At 45.5% G+C, this 9,549-nt stretch overlaps 1 pseudogene; it reads right to left on the bottom strand.

The window, feature by feature from the left end:
- Window positions 1-639: 639 nt before the first annotated feature.
- Window positions 640-1,220, bottom strand: LOC102865971 (annotated as a pseudogene).
- Window positions 1,221-9,549: the final 8,329 nt, after the last annotated feature.

The raw sequence follows: 9,549 nt of genomic DNA on the forward strand, positions 1-9,549 counted from the left end.
CTGATGCTACTGATTGGTCCAGTGGTGAGAATTTTTGTCTTCTTAACATTGAGCCTCAGTCCATATTGAAGGCTGCAGTCCAAGTGTAGCTTTTGTATAATATAAACACAATCAATGTTCTGTGCAATGGGTTACTAGTCACCCTTGAGGCTGATAGCAGAGAGATCAAACTTAAGCATTCTTTTTTTTTCTTTTGGAGCCTATGACCTTTATTCATACCCCTCCACAGAGTGCAGTAGGAGACAAGGCCCCTGCTCAAAGCAAGATAATCTGGAGCTAGGACTCTGGTCACATCCTCAAAGTCCCCTGCCCCTGACACTCTCCTATGAGCAGGAAGTTTATAAAGTGCTGGTGTGTGACAGATCCTCCAGGCCTCACCCCCACAGCTGCAGGGACTCTGGAAGGGCAGAGCACAGTGGAGGTTCCCAGGGGGCTGGGAAGAGCCCACCACCACCACTGGGGCTGGGGACACTCAGTGCAGTCCTGGCCCGAGTGAACTAAATAAAAGAGGGCACCTTCAGTCCTAGGAGGGACTGACGGGACGAGCTCTGAAGATACAGCTGCCACCTAGGAGGATAGAGCTGGAGAAGTGTCTACACTCCTAGGAGGGAAGCAGGTAGGGGGGAATCGGGAGGGGTCTCAGAAGATGGGACAGCCCTTTCGGCGCTTGTTCTTGCGGACCTGGAGGCCTGCACGAGTGGCCATCTCAAATACTTCCTGGACTCCCTCTTTAGTCTTGGCTGAGCACTCGAGGTAGCCAAAGGCACTGATGCGATTCGCCATATTTCGGCCTTCCTCAGATCGAACAGGCTTCTGCTTCATCTTGGCTAGCTCTGCCTGGTGTGCTCATCCTGCCGCAGGTCCTTCTTGTTCCCCACTAGGATGATAGGTACACTGGGACAGAAGTGCTTCACCTCTAGGGTCCACTTCTCAGGAATGTTTCCTAGGCTGTCGGGGCTGTCGATGGAGAAGCACATGAGGATGTTATCAGTGTCTGGGTAGGAGAGAGGCCGCAGGCGATCATAGTCTTCCTGCCCTGCTGTGTCCCACAGAGCCAGCTTCACCTGCTTGCCGTCCACCTCGATGTCAGCAATGTAGTTTTCAAAGACGGTTTGGACGTAGACTTGGGGAAACTGATCCTTGCTGAAGACGATGAGGAGGCAGGTCTTCCCACAGGCGCCATCCCCTACAATCACCAGTTTCTTCCGGATTGCAGCCATGGCTGGGGCTTCCGCTCCGCCGCCTCTAGCTGTGTGGCCGCTGCGGCAGGCTAAACTTGAGCATTCTTAAAGTTCTTCTTTGGTGTTCTTTGTACCAGAAATAGAATCTATTTAACCACGTACCCACCCACTCATCCACCCACATGTCATCCATCCACATGTCCACACATCCATCCATCCACCCATCCACTCATCCATCTATCCATCCATCCCTCACCCATCTGTTTATCCATCCAGTACATACAGAGCCTATCCTCTGTGTCTACAGGGCAGGGTCACCATCCTGTATTTTGAGAACAATGATAGTAACTTTCATTTGTAATGTGTTAACTGAGCCTACAGGTGGTGCTAAGGGTTATGTGTAGATTCTCAGGACAGACCCTCCCACGGCAACCCTGGAGCAGATCTCATTAGCCCACACACAAATGAAGATGCTAAGGCTGAGAGTACAGCCATCAGTGAGGGCTGGCACTGAGACTTGAATCCAAGTCCACGCGACTTCACGTTTCCTTACTATTTCTCATACCTCAAAGCAACAGAGCTTTAGGGAGAAGGGAGTGAGGGTCTGCTACATAACATGCAAACTTCATGTCAAGCACTCCTTTGCTGATCAGTTTTCTTGTTAGAACAGTGGTGGAGCGTGCCAATGAGAACCAAGCCAAACTGGAGAAAGACTCTCAGCGCACTGTAGCATGAAGTGGTTCTTTAAGTGGCTGGATTTAGTGCTTCCCTGAGTTGGAGAGAGGCAGACACTGTGCATTAAGAATGACGGTGAATGGTATAAATTATCAGGCATGACTGCTTAGGCTTATGCACTTTGTCCATAATTCTCGCTCTGTTCCGGAGTGATCAGTAATGAAATACTTCCAAGCTGTGCTTGCTACCTTGTATGGGCCTGGTGTCTTCCGGTTTATTTATCCTTCCTAATCCACCTGGCGATTTATGGAGCCTGCCAAAAAGCCTCCCTACCACAATGCTTCTTGGGTTTCTTGAGCTGAGGATCATCCCTCCCTGCTGTCTGTCACAGAACACCAGGCAGAACATGAAGAAGGCTGAGAGTTTGCTAGTCAGTGGTGCAGGGAGGAGGGTTGGAGCTGCACAATGAGCCTGACACACCTCCTCTGCAGACAGTTCTCTCTAAGTACACAGAGGCAGGACATAAATTCACATAGCGGCTTTTAGCATCTTTGAGTCTCCCTGGGTCTCCATTCCCTCACCACGGGCTGAACTCAATGCCACACATGCCAGCCACAATTGCCTAGTATGGCTGCCTGGGGCAGAGTGCTGGAATTAACTCAAGGTGCCCCAGGGCTCATGGGGAAAGAATGCTTGATTGATTAGTAATGTCTACCATGGCTGGCACAGCATTATCTGGCCTCCTCTGTCTGATGAAGGAAAAGCATCAAAAGCCTAAGGCTCATTCCTATGAGGTCAGACATGACTCTACTCACCAAATTTTCTACCAATTCTGACACCAAGTGCCACTTCTACAACACTCACTGCTTCTATGCTGGGTTTAATAATTTGTTACACTGACTACACAGAACTCACAGACCAAACTCTCAGTCATGGGCTTTGCTAAAGAAATAACTCAAATTCATTCCTGTTGAATCAGAAACGAATCATAGCTGACCCTCCAGTTCATTTCTGAGGCTGGGAATTGCATGGAAGGAGACTGACTATCTTTTAAGGAGCTGATGGTCGATTCAAACTACCAGAGAGGTAAGACCTTTGGGTGAGCAGCATAATCACCTTCCTATTATGGACCAGAGCACATTAGGGAAAAAACAGGTTATAATTGGACATCAAGATGATCAGGGCATTTGGAATTTTTTCACTTATTTTCTTGTTATTTGAATAATGCTGCTCCACTCATGTCTCAATTCTAATTTCCTTGGCATATATGCCTAGTGGTGGAATAGCTGAGTCATGTGGAATTTCTAGGTTCATCTTTTTTAGGGAATGCCAGACTACCTTCCAGAGTATTTGTATCATTTTACAATCCCACCATCAGTGCATGAGAGTTCTAATCTCTCCGCATCCTTTCCAAAACTTACCTCTTGCTGTCCTGTTAAATTTTGCTCCTGCTACTGGGGTGAGATAATATCTCATTGTTGTTTTGATTTGTATCTCTCTGGTTGCCAGTGATTTTGAGCATTTCTTCATGTGTGGATTGAGAAATTGTGGTACATTCATCCAATGGAATGCAGCACTAAAACAATGATTTTGTAAAATACTTATAACATGGGAGAGTCTGGATGGCATTATGCTAAGTGAACTAACTCAGTCTCAAAAGGACAAATACTGTATAAGAGCATTATTGTAGAAATGGAAGAATAACTGTTTAGATGAGTGAATGTCCAAAAGGGGAAGGGGAGGGGAATAAAGAGATGTCAGATGGGTAGGATCACTGGGATAGCTGAGTTTAGTGGTAAGATGGGGGGTGAAGGGGTGGGAAAGATTCAATGGGGACTAAGGAGATGGAGTGGTAATAGATGTAGATCAATGGTGATTTGTTGTATAAAATACAGTGTATGTGAACAATTGTGTGAAATACAATATAAACGAAGGATTGTGTAAAACACAGTGTACATAAATGAAACACAATAAAAAATAACAATAGAGAGAGTAATGCAGGATATTGTTGTTTGATCAGGATAGCGCCCCTCAGCCGTGCTTGCAGGCCAGTTCGCCAAGCCTCTGCCTTGCTTGGGTAACTGTTACAAAGCTCTTTTGGCCCAGCTCATGAAGTGTCTGGAAGCACTCCATTCCACCAGTACACCTGCCTCGAAGCCCCCAGCTTTCTCACACTGTGGGCCAGGGACGCTACTGTGCTGATGTCCTCTGGCACCTCTGCTTCTAATGTTTGTCTGACACAGATTTTCAGATTCTTATCATCTCTCTGGTGTGACAGTGTTTTCTCCTGGGTCAAGGAGTCCCAGAGAAGGGCCTGGAGTCTAAAGGACACAAAGCATGCTTTAGTTTTCTTTCTTTCTTCTTCTTCTTCTTCTTCTTATTATTATTATTTATTTTAATGAAAATTTACAGAGATTTTGGATTTCCATTCATTCATTGTTGTACTTTTCTCTCTTCTCACCCCTTCCCTCCAGCTGGTTCTTCTCTTTGAAAAGTAAAATTCTTTAATTGTTATATAGTCCCTCCCCTCAAGTCCACTCCACTATGCAGCCTTCGTTCTGGACTCCTGTCACGACAATAATACCTAATCTTACATACCTTTTAAACAGTTCTCTCTTTCATCCATTTCATTGTAGTATACATAATTTATCTATCTTTCTCAGTCTCCTACCCCTTCCACCAACCCCTATGTCTGTCCCATTTTACAACAGTGGCACTATGCAGTATTTGTCCTTTTGTGACTGAGATATTTCACTCAGCATAATGTCCTTCAGGGTCACCCATTTTGTATAATATTGAATGAGTTCCTTGTTTTTATTCAAAGCAGCATAGTATTCCATTGTGTGAATATACCACAGCTTCTCTATCCATTGGTTTGTTGATGGGCACTTAGGTTGTTTCCAACTCTTGGCTATTGTGAACAAAGCTGCAGTAAACATGGGTGTGCATAGCTGTCTTTCTTGATGGTAGTTACATTTCCCTTTCTGCCTCTGGAATGGCTCATTATAAGCCTAGCAGGACGGTAAAACTCACCAGTGAGTGTCCATCATTGAGCTGCTGTGCCACAGGCACTTCATATGTGCATAGTCTTAGGCAGCCAGTTGGTGGGAGTATCAGAGAAAAAGTATGATTATAAGAGCTGTACAAAGTAACTCACTGTACCACATTCATATTTGCCATCCCTGTAGATGTCTGTAGGGCCTTTCAGCTGACACTATGGCCCCTGTTGCCCTTCATCTATGCAATGAGGGTGAGAATTATATGTCCCTGTTCGTTGGAGAAGAGTACTAAATATCTTATGAACTGCAAAAAGAATGAACAGATATGTCTTGGCAAAAAAAAAAAAATCAGCCCGAGTGCTTCTTAGAGGCAAGGATGATGAAGCTTCGTCTCACACACTTTGGACATGTTGTTAATAACAGGGGCTGTTCCTTGGGAAAGGATGTCATGCTTGGAAAGGTGGAGGTTCATTGGAAAGAAAGAAAGACCCTCAACCCAGTGGAATGACACTGACAGCAGCAACAGGCTCAAGTAGATCAGAGTTGATAAGGGTAGCACAGGATAAGACAGAGTTTAGATCTGTTGCTCATAGGGTCACTATGAGTTGTAATCAATTTGATGGCACCTAACAGCAACAACAACATTTATGTACTTGGCAGGAGAAAGATAATCTACCAAGCAATTTACAGCCACTGGAAACCCACTGGAAGGTCAGCTGTGAGTTAATTCCAACTCGATGGCAATGAGTTTGAGATTTTTTGATTTGTATACGTTTGGCTTTGATGGAAGAACCCAAGTCTTGTTTTGTGCTCTTGTAGCATTTTGTCCATGCTAACGTGAGCTAGTTTTATGCCTGACTGGAGGTACATTGAGGCTTGGCATCGGCTCTGTGTCTGAGTCCCTGACTCCTAGCACAGAGCCTGATGGAGAGTGGGCAGCAGGGGGCACTATGGATAGATGAATGGATGAGGAAAGATGAGGGGGAAAGAACAAATGCAAGAACATTACAACCTCACAAGGTGCTCACGGTGATTAAGTGTTGTTTAAGGTCATAGCAACAGAGGAGGGAAATGGAAGAAGGAAGATAAGATGTCCAGAGATTTCGGGGCAGTGAGCAGGAGGATAAGGACGTCAGGCCAGGCTGCAGGCCTGTGCGTGGTTTTTCGTGCAGTCTGTGTGCTAAGCGCACTATGGCTCCCTGACAGTCAGTTCAGGGGTGGGACCGGCCTCGTCGGAGAGCGGTGGGGCTGGCCTGGGGCACTGATGGTTTTGCAAAATATGATTGCCCTTGTTTTTCTAATGATATACGTAATGCATTCACACTGGTGAGAAGAACATTCACGCAGAACAGAGTTAAGGATACAGGGAAAAATGAAACCCCCACCACGGTGAGGTAATTCTGCTAGGATTTCGGCAAATCATTCCCGGGCTTCTCTTTTTACATCTAAATATGTATGCACTTCCTCTTCTTTTTTGTAATGCACTTTCAAGTATATTAAATATTAATACGAAACTGAAAAAGAGTGAGACTCTACCCTACATGCTGTGCCGTAACCTAATTTTGTCACTCAGCGACATGCTAAAATGTATTCATCTATGTCATCATTTTAAAGGTGAAGACGTCTCAGCTCAGACATGAGGTCATTTGTCCACTTGTTCAGCTCGGGGTTCCCCTCCTCGTTTCTCCCCACCCTCCTTGCCTCCTAGATTCCTTTTCTGCCCCTTTCTTTCTCTTTCTCTTTTTCCTTTGTCTTAAAAAAAGTGAATTCCGTGGAAATGTGGAAACAAAGACTTGGTAGATGCTCTGCCTTAGAGTATGTGAATTTGTTGTTGTTACATGTCATTGAGTCACCTGTAACTCATAGCGACTCTATGTACAACAGCTCTGAAGCCTGCGCTGTCCTGAACCAGTCTCACTGACTCTGACACAGCTACCCCCATTGTCCCAGTCACTGTACCAATCCATCTCATTCGGGGTCTTCCTCTCCTGCACTGTCTCTCCACCCTTCCGAGCATGATGTCCTTCTCCAAGGGCAAGTCTCTCCTAGCCACGTGCCTAACGAATGTGAGATGGAGCTTTAAAATCCTAGCCTCCAAGGAGAAATGTGGTTTCACCCTCTCCAAGACAAATCTGTTCATTCTCCTGGCAGTCCATGGTGTGTTCAATACTCTTCTTTTTAAATATTATTTTTATTTGACCCTATACCCAGAACACACCTCAGTCCTCAAACAGACATCGTTATTCCTCAATAATTGGAGAGGTCCTTAACTACAGATTTTCCCAGTGCAATGTGTCTCCTTATTTCCTGACTGCTGGTACCAAGGGTGTTAATTGTGGATCCAAGCAAGATGAGGCTATTGACATTTCAGTTTCTACTCCATCTATCATGTTGTTGCCTATCAGTCCAGTAACTAAAGTGTTCAGGCCATGGTATTTCCAATCACTTGCTATGCATCTGAGAGCTGGACAATGAATAAGGATGCAGAAAAACAATTGATGCCTTTGAGCTGTGGTGTTGGAGAAGAGCATCTGAATATCCCATGGACGGACAAGCAAACAAGCAGATATGTCTTAGAGATAGTGCACCCGGAGTGCTCTCTGGAGGCAAGAATTCATCCTGTAGAAAGCCTCACATATTTTGGATATGTTTCTAGAAGGAGCTATTCTATGCTGGGAAGGGTGGAGGGTCGGCGAAGGAGAGAAAGACCCTCACCTAGGTGGACTGACACGGTGACTGCTGCAATGGGCTCTTGTGTGTCCAGAAGTGTGAGGATGGTGCAGGATAGAAGGGGGTTTATTTAGATCTTTTGTTCGTAGGGTCACTATGAATCATACTTGACTCGATGGCCCCTAAAAACAACAACAACAATACCCAAGACACTATCTAAGTGGAGCACGTGGTAGTGCTTTGCTGATATACACGGATCTGTTTTCTTTTCTTCTGGAGAGCCTGAAGCCTTAATTAAAATTGCAATCATGCGTCCCTGTGGTCTGGAAGTTGGCAAATGTGATGCAAACTGGGGCTTGAAATGTGCTGTCCCATACCCCAACTGTATGCCAGGAACAGAGTGCATCCTCAGTGGTCTAGGGCGGGGTGAGAGACGTGTGACATAGAGCGACTCCAGTCAGCCTGCAGACCTGGAAGTGAGAGGTGAATCTCATCGTTTTATGCCACCGAGACGTCGGGATTGTTTGTTTCCCTGCAGCATTTGGCTGATGCGTATAGGCTGCACGATTACGTTACTCAGCCTCTCTGAGTCTCAACTCCCTCGATTGAAAAATAAGGATAGGAATGGCCTACAAAGGAGTTCCGGTGGCTTCTTGTTGTTGTCAAGTCAGAACTTATAGCCGACCTCCAGCAGATTCTCAGGTAGCGCATCCCACAGGAGGAGATTGCCCATCCTTTTCCCTCGGAGCAGCTGGTGGATTTAAATCATGTACCTTTGGGATTGCAGCACAGCTTCTTATCACTAGGCCACTAAAGCTCCCTGCTGGTGGCTTAGTGGGAAAGAATTGTGCTGCCAATACCACAGTACATGGTTCAAATCTACCAGCTCTTCTGCTGGAGAAAGCTGGGCAGTCTCTTTCCATGCAATTTACTGATTCTGAAAACCCACTGGAGGGTCAATTGTCAATCAGTTCCAATTCAACAGTCCACAATAACAACAATAATGACCTACCTAATAGGGCTGTTGCATGATCCAGATGGGTTACCAGAAGCACAGCTGGTAGTCAGCACTCAAGAAATGTGAGCTATTATTAACTTAGAAGGAGGTGGGCTGCCAGCTTAAAGACAGGCAGCTTGAAAGCAACAGCTGCTCTGTAGGAGAAAGATGGGCAATCTTCTCCTGTACAGTTTATAGCCTCTGAAAACTCAGTGGCACATAACATAACATAATTGACTCAAAGGGCTCTAGCGCTGTAGCCCATTTAGAATTGGTGTTGCTTATCCAAAGACTGTGGTTCTCTGCTGGTTCAAATCCACCAGCGGGTCTGAGGAGTAAGATGGGCAATGTCCCATGTGATTCATACACTCCAAAACGCAATGTGGAGTCAGCTCTGAGTTCGTTCCAACTCAACATTAGTGACTTGAATGAGTTATTATTGGTAAGAGCTGTGCTTCAGTCCTGAAGGCACATGGTTCAAATCCACCAGTTGCTCTGAGGAAGAATGGGCAATCTCCTGCAGTGCGATTAACTGCCTCTGGAAACCTGCTGGAGGGTCAGCTGTGGGTCAGTTCCAACTCAACGACACACAGCAACATTTAATAGTTTAAGCTGCTAACCAAAAGGTTGGTGGTCAGAGTCCAGCAGCCACTTCTCAGGAAGAGGATTGAAAAGGGGCCAGCCCCTGAAGAAGGACATCATGGTTGATGAAGTAGAAAGTCAGAAAAAAGATGAAGAGCCTCAGTGAGATGGATTGACAGGTGGCTGCAACAATACGCTCAAATACAACAACATTGAGAGGATGCAGAACTGAGCGGTCTTCTGTTCTTCATGACTGACTAAATGACACTTAATATAAAACAAAGAATAATGGCCCACAGGAACGTGCTCCTTAGAACAATCAATTCTATCTCAGAACACTTGGTGGTGCTTATACAAAACCTATACTTGGACCAGAAAGCAGTCCTCAGAACAAAGTAAGGAAACACTGCAGGTTCAAAATCAGGAAACAAGTGTGTCAGGGATG

Source organism: Elephantulus edwardii, unplaced genomic scaffold, assembly GCF_000299155.1.
Source record: "Elephantulus edwardii isolate Elephantulus edwardi_28Jun2011 unplaced genomic scaffold, EleEdw1.0 scaffold00005, whole genome shotgun sequence".
NCBI classification, from domain to species: Eukaryota; Metazoa; Chordata; class Mammalia; order Macroscelidea; family Macroscelididae; genus Elephantulus; species Elephantulus edwardii.